This window comes from Choloepus didactylus, chromosome 2 (genome assembly GCF_015220235.1).
Source record: "Choloepus didactylus isolate mChoDid1 chromosome 2, mChoDid1.pri, whole genome shotgun sequence".
In the NCBI taxonomy this organism is placed as follows: Eukaryota; Metazoa; Chordata; class Mammalia; order Pilosa; family Megalonychidae; genus Choloepus; species Choloepus didactylus.
In genome coordinates, this window is record NC_051308.1 from 174,627,074 (window position 1) to 174,639,749 (window position 12,676).

Consider the following 12,676-nt stretch of genomic DNA (forward strand, 5'->3'; position numbering starts at 1 on the left):
GTACTCACATCCCAGTGTAATTTTGATAGGAACATTTTGTTGTTTTTACAAGGCAGAATTGGGTATAACAGTTGAATTAAACTTAGCAAGAGTACTTAAAAAAATAAATAAATAAATACGGTTCTAACCCCTGCTCTGCCCCTTATTTTTACAAGTTGTATAATACTCAGCACAGCCACACTGAGCCTTCCTTCCTTCTCTGTAAAAGAGGATTATACTTATATTTGTCCCTTCTAACACAATGGGAAAGTGTGAGAAAGACTAAGTGAATAAATAAAAGAAGCAAATACAAAAAAATCAAGCCTGCATTTTTTTCTAATCAAAGGAACTGAGATATGAAGTATTGTAAAAATAGTAATGAAGATTAGCTTGAAATACAACAATTTCCATGCCCAGTGCTGTGCTGTATGTGTTCTGCTAGAGACACACTACTCAAAACACCAGGAATGTTTGCAACACCTGACATTTCTCCCTGCAACAAATGCAAATGGAATCAAATGTGCTCATTAGAAAAAAGAAATTTTTAACAATCCTTTCTCCAACTAATCTTCATTTTCTATCCCAAAAGCAATTGCATTTTTTTATTGTACTTATTTTTTTCCTAAGTAAGTTTGTGGTTGTATTATTAAGCAAATGGAAACAGGGTTTCTATAGTTGTAGAGATGGAAAACCATTTTTTTAAGTCTTTGGATAATTTCAAAGAGAAATTTCCCTATTTTGAAAAATACTTTTGTAACTCCTTGATGACTTTTGGTTTAATCACGTTTACCATGTTTTATTCTGTTTTGTTTATTTTCATATTGGCAACCTAGAGCTTTGTCTTGAAGCATTTATGTTCCTTTGTGTCTTTTTAAAGTGTATAACAAATGTTACGTCCTTTTCCCTGAAAATTTTCTCAGGTCCAACTGAACAGCTAAGTGATACAATTCTTTTCTTTTCTTTCCTTTTAACTTTATTTGTCAAAAAATTAAAAAACAAACTAACAGTAAAAAACAAAACAAACAAACAAACAATAAAACTCCAGGCAGTTTCCTAACTCCTCTGTGGAATTCAAGCCATATAGCATTGTTAAAAAGGAGGCCTTGCGAGTGACATCATCAACATGGCAACATAAGCCAAAAAAAAAAAAAAAACTTCCCCCAAGATTTAGCTATCAGGTAGGAAAATTCTGTCCTGGACTGCCAGTCCCTTCCCACTCCCCTCCCCCTCACTCAGTCCTGTGCAACTTGGGAGTCACACAGAGGCAGCACAGCCAGGTCCTTCCCACTGCAGACACACTGCAGGGCAACTCATGGAAACAAGTTAGAGCTCCACACACATGCAGGCAAAGGGACCTAAGTTCACAGATTCACAGGAGGGAACAAAAGTCACAAAGGAATACTGAATAAAAAAGAGCCCCCTGGGGGTGGGAAGGGGAACACTGCAAAAGAAATGCTGGCAAGAACTGTTGTGCACTCACTCAATCCAGTTTCAATCGGCTGGACAACCTAAAGGCACAATAGACTTTTCTGTGGTAGTGACCCACCTTTCAGGATTGACCCCATCTGGCTCCCTGGGTGGGACACCCTAATGGGGAAGAAACCAGAGGTAGAAAAGCCTCACAGAAAGAAAAAAAAGAGAGAAAGAGGGGGGTTAAACTGAACTGCTATAAGATAGGACAGGTCCCCAAACTGAAAAGTATAAGGAAAACAGGGCATTGAGTGGGGAAGAGAATTTAAACAAATTACAGGAGCTGGGAAGAAGTCTGCACAAAAACAAACAGAACAGATGAAGATTCACAGAGAAGGAAGAGAAGAAAGGAAGCTCTCTGGAGGTGAAACAATTGCACAAACATGCAATCTTAAAAACTGATCTGCATATCCAGGGCATGCATATCCAGGGCATATCCAGGGCAATCTGATTAGATGAAGAAGAGCTGAGAAAATCTGAACAATTAATATAGGCTACTCTAAAGATCTAAAATAAGTTAGGCCAAGTATCAAAGAAGAACCTTAATACAAAGTCAATCAACAATAAAACCCTAGACAAGAGGGAGAAATGGACATTCAGAATTAATCATCAAGATAATCAGATACCTAGACATCAGCAAAAAATTGCTAAGAAACAGGAATATGTGGCTCAGTCAAGGGAACATGTTAAACTTTCAGAGACCCAGAATTTGGAACAACTAATCAAAGAAGTTCAAAAAAATCTACAAAATCAATTCAAGGAGATGAAGGAAAATATACATGAAGAGATAAAGGATATTGAGAACACAATGTGTGAATATAAAGAAGAATTTGAAGGTATAAAAAGAAATATAAAAGAAATTATGGGGATGAAAGGCACAATAGTAGAGATTAAAAATTCACTACAGGCATACAACAGCAGATTTGAATAGGCAAAAGAAAGAATCAGCAAACTAGAAGACAGGACAACCAAAATCACACAATCAGAAGAATAAATAGAGAAAAGAATAGAAAAAATTGAGCAGTGCCTCAGGGATTCAAGTAACACCACAAAGCACACAAACATACATGTCATGGGTGTCACAAAAGGAGAAGAGAAGAGAACAGGGGCAAAATGAATATTTGAGGATATAATGGCTAAAAATTTCTCAACTCTTACGAAACACATAAATATACATGCCCAAGAAGTAAAACATACGGCAAAGAGAATAAATCCTAATAGACCTACTCCAAAAACACAAACTAATCAGAATGTCAAATGCCAAAGGCAAAGAAAGAATTCTGAAAACAGCAAGAGAAAAGTGATTTCATCACATACAAGGGATTCTCAATAAGGATAAGTTCTGATTTCTCATCAGAAACCATCAAGGCAAGAAGGCAGTGGTATGATATATTTAAGGTACTGAAAGAGAAAAACTGCCAGCCCCAAATTCTTCATCTAGGAAAACTGTCCTTCAAAATGAGGGAGAGTTTAAAATATTCACATATAAACAGAAACTGAGAGAGTCTGTCAACAAGAGAACTGCCCTACAAGAATTACTAAAGGGTGAAGGGAAAATTAGGAGAGAGTGGCTTGGAGTAGTGTGAAGAAATGATCATAAGTAAGGTAACTAAAAGGATAAATGCAAAACCCAATGGTTCTGTATCTTTAATATACAACTCTACTCTTTAATTCATATAAAAATCAGAATGCAATTGAACAAGAAAAAGGCATATTTCCTGATAATAGACATGCAAAATATAAAGTGGTGAAGTCGGACAAAAACAACATAAAGAGGGGAAACAGAGGGATATGGGAGCAGAGAATGTACATGCTATTGAATCTAAGTTGGTATCTTTCCAAATAAGATGTAGGTTGTGGGGCAATATAAATACAAAGGTAACCACAAAGAAAGTATTTTTAAAATATACAGTCGCAGAAATGAAAAAGGGATCTGTCAGATAGATTGCAAAAGATCAACTATACAGAAAAGGAGGTTGCAATAAAGAAAAAGAGAGGTAAAGAAAAAGATGAACATATACAAACCAAAGGACAAAATGGCTGAAATGTGTACCGCCTTTACAGTAACAACACTGAATGTTAATGGTTTAAAATCCCCAATCAAAAGACAGGGGATGGCAGAATGGATTAAAAAAGCATGATCCAAATACATGTTGTTTACAAGAGGCTCAACTTAATCCCAAAGACACAAATAGGTTGAAAGTGAAAGGATAGAAAAAGATATTCCATGCAAATAATAACCAAAACAGAGCTGTGGTAGCTATACAAATATCAGAAAAAATAGACTTTAAGTCAAAAGCTGTTATAAGAGACAAAGAAGGACACTGTACGTTAATAAAAGGGGCAATTCACCAAGAAAAAATAACAATCATAAACAGTGCCTCAAAATACAGTTTTGCTCCAGGCAAAACCGGTAGACTGAAGGGAGAAATAGACACCTGTACAATAGTAGTTTGAGACTTCAATACAACACTTTCATCAATAGAGAGAACATCTAGACAGAGAATCAATAAGGAAACAGAGAACTTGAACAATATGATAAATGAACCAGACCCAACAGACATATATAGAACATTGCACCCCCAAAGCCGCAGGATATACACTCTTCTCAAGTGCACATGGATCATTCTCCAGGATAGACCATATGTTGTGTCACAAAACAAGTCTTGATAAATTTAGAAATATTGAAATCATACAAACATCTTCTCTGATCATAATGGAATGAAAGTGGAAATCAAGAACTGGTGAGAACTGGAAAATCCCAAACATATGGAAGTTAAATAAGTCTCTTAAACAGTCAGTGGGTCAAAGAAGAAATTGCAAGGGAAATCACCAAACATCTTAAGATGAGTGGAAATGAGAACACAATGTATCAAAACATGGGATTCAGTGAAGGCAATGCTGAGAGGGAAATTTATAGCCCTTATTGCCTACATTTAAAAAGAAGAAAGCTAAAATCAATGACCTAATTGTACACCTGGAGGAAATAGAAAAAGAACATTAAAATAATCCCAAAGTAAGCAAAAGGGAAAAAACTAAAGATTAGAGCAGAAATGAATGGAATTGAGAATAAAAAAGCCACAGAGAGAATTAACAAAACTAAAAGTTTGTTCTTTGAAAAGATCAATAAAATTGACAAACCCTTACTAGATTAACAAAGAAAAAAAGAGAGAAGACGTAAATAAAATCAGAAATGAGAAGGGGGATATTACTACTGAACACACAGAAATAAAAAGAATCGTAAGAGGATACTATAAACAACCGTATGCCAACATAGACAACCTAGAGGAATGGACAAATTCCTAGAAACACACAAACAACCAACATGGTACAAGAAATAGAAGAACTCAACAGACTAATTCCAAGCAGAGGTTTTCAGTCACCAAAAACTTCTAACAAAGAAAAGCTTAGCACCAGATTCACAGGTGAATTCTAACAATCATTCCAAGAAGAATTAATACCAATCCTGGTCAAACACTTCCAAAAAATTGAAGAGAAGGGAACACTATCTAACTCATTCTGTGAGGTCAAAATTACCCTAATACCAAACCAGACAAAGATACAACAAGAAAAGAAAATTACAAACCAATTTCTCTTATGAATATAGATGTAAAAATCCTCAATAAAATACTTGCAAATCAAATCCAATAGCTCATCAAAAGAATTATATACATCATGATCAAATGGATTTTATCCCAGGTATGCAAGGGTGGTTCAACACAAGAAAATCAATTAATGTAATATACCACATGAACAAAAAGAAGGGAAAAACCACATGATCATCTCTATTGATGCAGAAAAGGCATTTGACAAAATTCAGCATTCTTTCTTGATAAAAACACTTAGAAAAATAAGAATAGAAGGAAATTTCCTCAACATGATAAAGAACATATATGAAATCCCAAAGCAAGCACCATATTGAATGGTGAAAGACTGAAAGTTTTTCTTTGAATATCTGGAACAAAAAAAGGATGCCCTCTGTCACTACTGTTATTCAACATTGTACTGGAAGTTCTAGCCAGAGCACTTAGGCAAGAAAAATAAATAAAAGGCATCTAAATTGGAAAGAAAGAAGTAAATCTTTCACTATTTGTAGATGACATGATCCTATATTTAAAAAAATCCACAACACTCCTAGAATTAATAAATGAATTCAGCAAAGTTGTGGAGTGCAAGATAAACACTCAAAAATCAATAATGTTTTGACACACTAGTAATGAGCAACCTGAGGAGGAAATCAAGGAAAAAAATTTCATTTACAATGGCAACTAAAAGAATCAAATATCGAGAAATAAATCTAGCCAAGGATGTAAAGGACTTGTACACAGGGAACTACAAAACATAGCTAAAAGAAATCAAAGAAGACCTACATAAATGGAAGGACTGGAAAACTAAATATTGTTAGTATGTCAATTCTATGCAAAATGATTTACAAATTCAATGCAATCACAATCAAAATTTCAACAGCCTACTGTGTAGAAATGGAAAATCCAATTATCAAAGTTATTTGGAAGGGTAAGGGGCCATGATTAGCCAAAAACATCTTGAGAAAGAAGATTGAAGTTGGGAGACTCACACTTCCTTAAAGCATATTACAAAGCTACAGTGGTCAAAACATCACGGTACTGGCACAAGGGTAGACACATTGACCAAAGGAATCAGATTGAGAGTTCAGGAATAGATCCACACGCCTGTGACCAATTGATTTTTGACAAGGCTTCCAAGTCCACAGAATTGGGAAAGAATAGCCTCCTCAACAAATGGTGCTAGGAAAACTGGATATCTGTATGCAAAAGAAAGAAAGAGGACCTCTATCTCACACCATATAAAAAAATTAACCCAAAATGGATCAAAACCTTAATATAAGAGCCAGGACTATTAAACTTCTAGAAGGAAAAATAGGGAAGCCTTTTCATGACCTTGGGTTGGGTAGTGGTTTCTTAGACTTTTCATCCAAAGCACAAGCAATGAAAGAAAAAAAAAAAAACAAAAGAAAGATAAATGTGACCTCAAATTTAAAATTTTTGTGCATCAAAGGACTTTGTCACAAAAGTGAAGAGTCAACCTACTCAATGGGAAAAAATATTTGGAAACCACATATCCGATAAGGGTTTAATATCCAGAACTTATAAAGAAATCCTACAACTCAACACTAAAAAGACAAACAACCCAATTAAAAATTGGGCAAAAGACTGGAATAAACATTTCTCCAAAGAGGATATACAAATGGCTAAAAAGCACATGAAAAGATGCCCAGCTTCATTAGTTATCAGGGAAATGCAAATCAAAACCACAATGAGATATCATTGCATACCCACTAGAATGGCTATGATTAAAAAAACAAAAATTACAAGTGTTGGAGAGGATGTGGAGAAATAGGGACAGTCATTCATTGCTGGTGGGAATGTAAAATGGCGCAGCTGTTATGGAAGGCAGTTTGGCAGTTCCTCAGGAAGTTAAGTTCAAAGTTGCCATATGACCCAGCAGTTCCGCTACTAGCTATATACCCAGAAGATTCGAAAGCAGTAGCTCAAATAGATATTTGCACATGATGTTCATAGAGGCATTATTCACAGTTGCTAAAAGATGGAAGCAACCCAAGTGCCCATCAACTGATGAATGGATAAACAAAATGTGGTGTATACATATGATGGAATATGATTTAACTGTAAAAAGGAATGAAGTCCTGATGCATGCAACAACATGGATGAACCTTGAGGACAGTATGTTGAGTGAAATAAGCCAGACACAAAAGGACAAACATTGTATGATTTCACTGATATGAACTAATTGTAATAAGTAAACCCACAGACTTAGAATCTAGAATATAGGTTACTAGGGGATAGACTGAGGGAATAAGATGGGGAACTGATGCTTAATTTGTACAGAATATCTGTTTAGGTTGATTGTAAAGGTTTGGGAATGGATCGTGGAGATAGTAACACATTATTGTGAGTGTAATTAACAGCACTGAATTATGTATTGAGTGTGGTTGAAAGGAGAAATTTGGGTCATGTTTATTACTAGAATGAAAGAAGGATAAAACATTGGACTGTATAACAATGAATCCTATTGTAGACAATGGACTGAGGTCAACAGTACAAGTATAAGAATGTTCTTTCATGAGTTATAACAAATGTATGACACTAGTACAAAGTGTTAATAATAGGGTGGTATATGGGGAAAAAATATACCTAATGTAAACTATGAACTATAGTTAATAGTACTATTTCAATATCCTTTCATCAATTGTAACAAAGGTTACTTTGGACACACTAATGTAATGTGCCAACAATGGGGAAGTATATTGGAACACTGTATTTTTTAATGGGTTTTCTGTAAACCTACAACTTCTCTAATTAAATATATATATATATATATATATATATATATTTTTTTTTTTTTTTTTTTTAAAAGATGTCATTTTTTTCTAAAGTCAAGATTTCACTGTGACCTTATTTATCCCTAACATCTCAGAGCCAGCAGTCTTTGGTATAAAATTCCAAAATAACGGACAATTTTATTTACCTTACCTAAGAAAGAATTCACTTAAAAAAAAAATGAGGAGGCGGGGCAAGATGGTGGACTGGTGAGCTGTATGTTTTAGTTACTCCTCCAGGAAAGTAGGTAGAAAGCCAGGAACTGCGTGGACTGGACACCACAGAGCAATCTGACTTTGGGCATACTTCATACAACACTCATGAAAATGTGGAACTGCTGAGATCAGTGAAATCTGTAAGTTTTTGTGGCCACGGGACCCGCGCCCCTCCCTGCCAGGCTCAGTCCCGTGGGAGGAGGGGCTGTCAGCTCCAGGAAGGAGAAGGGAGAACTGCAGTGGCAGCCCTTATCAGAAACTCATTCTACTGATCCAAACTCCAACCATAGATAGACTGTGACCAGACACCAGAGAATCTGAGAGCAGCCAACCCAGCAGAGAGGAGACAGGCATAGAAAAAAACAACACGAAAAACTCCAAAATAAAAGTGGAGGATTTTTGGAGTTCTGGTGAACATAGAAAGGGGAAGGGCAGAGCTCAGGCCCTGAGGCTCATATGCAAATCCCGAAGAAAAGCTGATCTCTCTGCCCTGTGGACCTTTCCTTAATGGCCCTAATTGCTTTGTCTCTTAGCATTTCAATAACCCATTAGATCTCTGAGGAGGGCCCTTTTTTTAATCCTTTTTTCTTTTTCTAAAACAATTACTCTAAGAAGCCCAATACAGAAAGCTTCAAAGACTTGCAATTTGGGCAGGTCAAGACAAGAGCAGAACTAAGAAAGCTCTGAGATAAAAGGCAATAATCCAGTGGCTGAGAACATTCACTAAACACCACAACTTCCCAAGAAAAGGGGGGTGTCTGCTCACAGCCATCATCCTGGTGGACAGGAAACACTCCTGCCCGTCGCCAGCCCCATCGCCCAGACCTGCCCCAGACAACCCAGTGTGACGGAAGCGCTTCAAATAACAGGCACACACCACAAAACTGGGCGTGGACATTAGCCTTCCCTGCAACCTCAGCTGATTGTCCCAGAGTTGGGAAGGTGGAGCAGTGTGAATTAACAAAGCCCCATTCAGCCATCATTTCAGCAGACTGGGAGCCTCCCTACACAGCCCAGCAGCCCAGAACTGCCCTGGGGGGACGGCACTCACCTGTGACATAGCACAGTCATCCCTCAACAGAGGACCTGGGGTGCACAGCCTGGAAGAGGGGCCCACTTGCAAGTCTCAGGAGCCATACGCCAATACCAAGGACTTGTGGGTCAGTGGCAGAGACAAACTGTGGCAGGACTGAACTGAAGGATTAGACTATTGCAGCAGCTTTAGAACTCTAGGATGACCAGGGAGATTTGATTGTTAGAGCCACCCCCCCTCCCTGACTTCCCAGAAACACGCCCCATATACAGGGCAGGCAACACCAACTACACACGCAAGCTTGGTACACCAATTGGACCCCACAAGACTCACTCCCCCACTCACCACAAAGGCTAAGCAGGGGAGAACTGGCTTGTGGAGAACAGGTGGCTCGTGGACGCCACCTGCTGGTTAGTTAGAGAAAGTGTACTCCACGAAGCTGTAGATCTGATAAATTAGAGATAAGGACTTCAATTGGTCTACAAATCCTAAAAGAACCCTATCAAGTTCAGCAAATGCCAAGAGGTCAAAAACAACAGAAAATTATAAAGCATATGAAAAAAACAGACGATATGGATAACCTAAGCCCAAGCACCCAAATCAAAAGATCAGAACAGACACAGCATCTAGAGCAGCTACACAAAGAACTAAAGATGAACAATGAAACCATAGTACAGGATACAAAGGATATCAAGAAGACCCTAGAAGAGCATAAATAAGACATTGCAAGACTAAATAAAAGAATGGATGATCTTATGGAAATTAAAGAAACTGTTGACCAAATTAAAAAGATTCCGGACACTCATAGTACAAGACTAGAGGAAGTTGAACAACAAATCAGTGACCTGGAAGATGACAGAATGGAAAATGAAAGCATAAAAGAAAGAATGGGGAAAAAAATTGAAAAAATCGAAATGGACCTCAGGGATATTATACATAATAGGAAACGTCCGAATATAAGACTCATTGGTGTTCCAGAAGGGGAAGAAAAGGGTAAAGGTCTAGGAAGAGTATTCAAAGAAATTGTTGGGGAAAACTTCCCAAATCTTCTAAACAACATAAATACACAAATCATAAATGCTCAGCGAACCCCAAATAGAATAAATCCAAATAAACCCACTCCGAGACACATTCTGATCACACTGTCAAACACAGAAGAGAAGGAGCAAGTTCTGAAAGCAGCAAGAGAAAAGCAATTCACCACATACAAAGGAAACAGCATAAGACTAAGTAGTGACTACTCAGCAGCCACCATGGAGGCGAGAAGGCAGTGGCACGATATATTTAAAATTCTGAGTGAGAAAAATTTCCAGCCAAGAATACTTTATCCAGCAAAGCTCTCCTTCAAATTTGAGGGAGAGCTTAAATTTTTCACAGACAAACAAATGCTGAGAGAATTTGCTAACAAGAGACCTGCCCTACTGGAGATACTCAAGGGAGCCCTACACACAGAGAAACAAAGAAAGGACAGAGAGACTTGGAGAAAGGTTCAGTACTAAAGAGATTCGGTATGGGTACAATAAAGGATATTAATAGACAGAGGGGAAAAATATGACAAACATAAACCAAAGGATAAGATGGCTGATTCAAGAAATGCCTTCACGGTTATAACGTTGAATGTAAATGGATTAAACTCCCCAATTAAAAGATATAGATTCGCAGAATGGATCAAAAAAAATGAACCATCAATATGTTGTGTCATCTTAGACACAGGGACACAAAGAAACTGAAAGTGAAAGGATGGAAAAAAATATTTCATGCAAGCTACAGCCAAAAGAAAGCAGGTGTAGCAATATTAATCTCAGATAAAATAGACTTCAAATGCAGGGATGTTTTGAGAGACAAAGAAGGCCACTACATAGTAATAAAAGGGGCAATTCAACAAGAAGAAATAACAATCATAAATGTCTATGCACCCAATCAAGGTGCCACAAAATACATGAGAGAAACACTGGCAAAACTAAAGGAAGCAATTGATGTTTCCACAATAATTGTGGGAGACTTCAACACATCACTCTCTCCTATAGATAGATCAACCAGACAGAGGACCAATAAGGAAATTGAAAACCTAAACAATCTGATAAATGAATTAGATTTAACAGACATATACAGAACATTACATCCCAAATCACCAGGATACACATACTTTTCTAGTGCTCATGGAACTTTCTCCAGAATAGATCATATTCTGGGACATAAAACGAGCCTCAATAAATGTAAAAAGATTGAAATTATTCAAAGCACATTCTCTGACCACAATGGAATACAATTAGAAGTCAATAACCATCAGAGACTTAGAAAATTCACAAATACCTGGAGGTTAAACAACACACTCCTAAACAATCAGTGGGTTAAAGAAGAAATAGCAAGAGAAATTGCTAAATATATAGAGACGAATGAAAATGAGAACACAACATACCAAAACCTATGGGATGCAGCAAAAGCAGTGCTAAGGGGGAAATTTATAGCACTAAACGCATATATTAAAAAGGAAGAAAGAGCCAAAATCAAAGAACTAATGGATCAACTGAAGAAGCTACAAAATGAACAGCAAACCAATCCTAAACCAAGTAGAAGAAAAGAAATAACAAGGATTAAAGCAGAAATAAATGACATAGAGAACAAAAAAACAATAGAGAAGACAAATACCACCAAAAGTTGGTTCTTTGAGAAGATCAACAAGATTGACAAGCCCCTAGCTAGACTGACAAAATCAAAAAGAGAGAAGACCCATATAAACAAAATAATGAATGAAAAAGGTGACATAACTGCAGATCCTGAAGAAATTAAAAAAACTATAAGAGGATACTATGAACAACTGTATGGCAACAAACTGGATACTGTAGAGGAAATGGACAATTTCCTGGAAACATATGAACAACCTAGACTGACCAGAGAAGAAATAGAAGACCTCAACCAACCCATCACAAGCAAAGAGATCCAATCAGTCATCAAAAATCTTCCCACAAATAAATGCCCAGGGCCAGATGGCTTCACAGGGGAATTCTACCAAACTTTCCAGAAAGAACTGACACCAATCTTACTCAAACTCTTTCAAAACATTGAAGAAAATGGAACACTACCTAACTCATTTTATGAAGCTAACATCAATCTAATACCAAAACCAGGCAAAGATGCTACAAAAAAGGAAAACTACCGGCCAATCTCCCTAATGAATATAGATGCAAAAATCCTCAACAAAATACTTGCAAATCGAATCCAAAGACACATTAAAAAAATCATACACCATGACCAAGTGGGGTTCATTCCAGGCATGCAAGGATGGTTCAACATAAGAAAATCAATCAATGTATTACAACACATTAACAAGTCAAAAGGGAAAAATCAATTGATCATCTCAATAGATGCTGAAAAAGCATTTGACAAAATCCAACATCCATTTTTGATAAAAACACTTCAAAAGGTAGGAATTGAAGGAAACTTCCTCAACATGATAAAGAGCATATATGAAAAACCCACAGCCAGCATAGTACTCAATGGTGAGAGACTGAAAGCCTTCCCTCTAAGATAAGGAACAAGACAAGGATGCCCACTGTCACCACTGTTATTCAACATTTTGCTTGAAGTGCTAGCCAGGG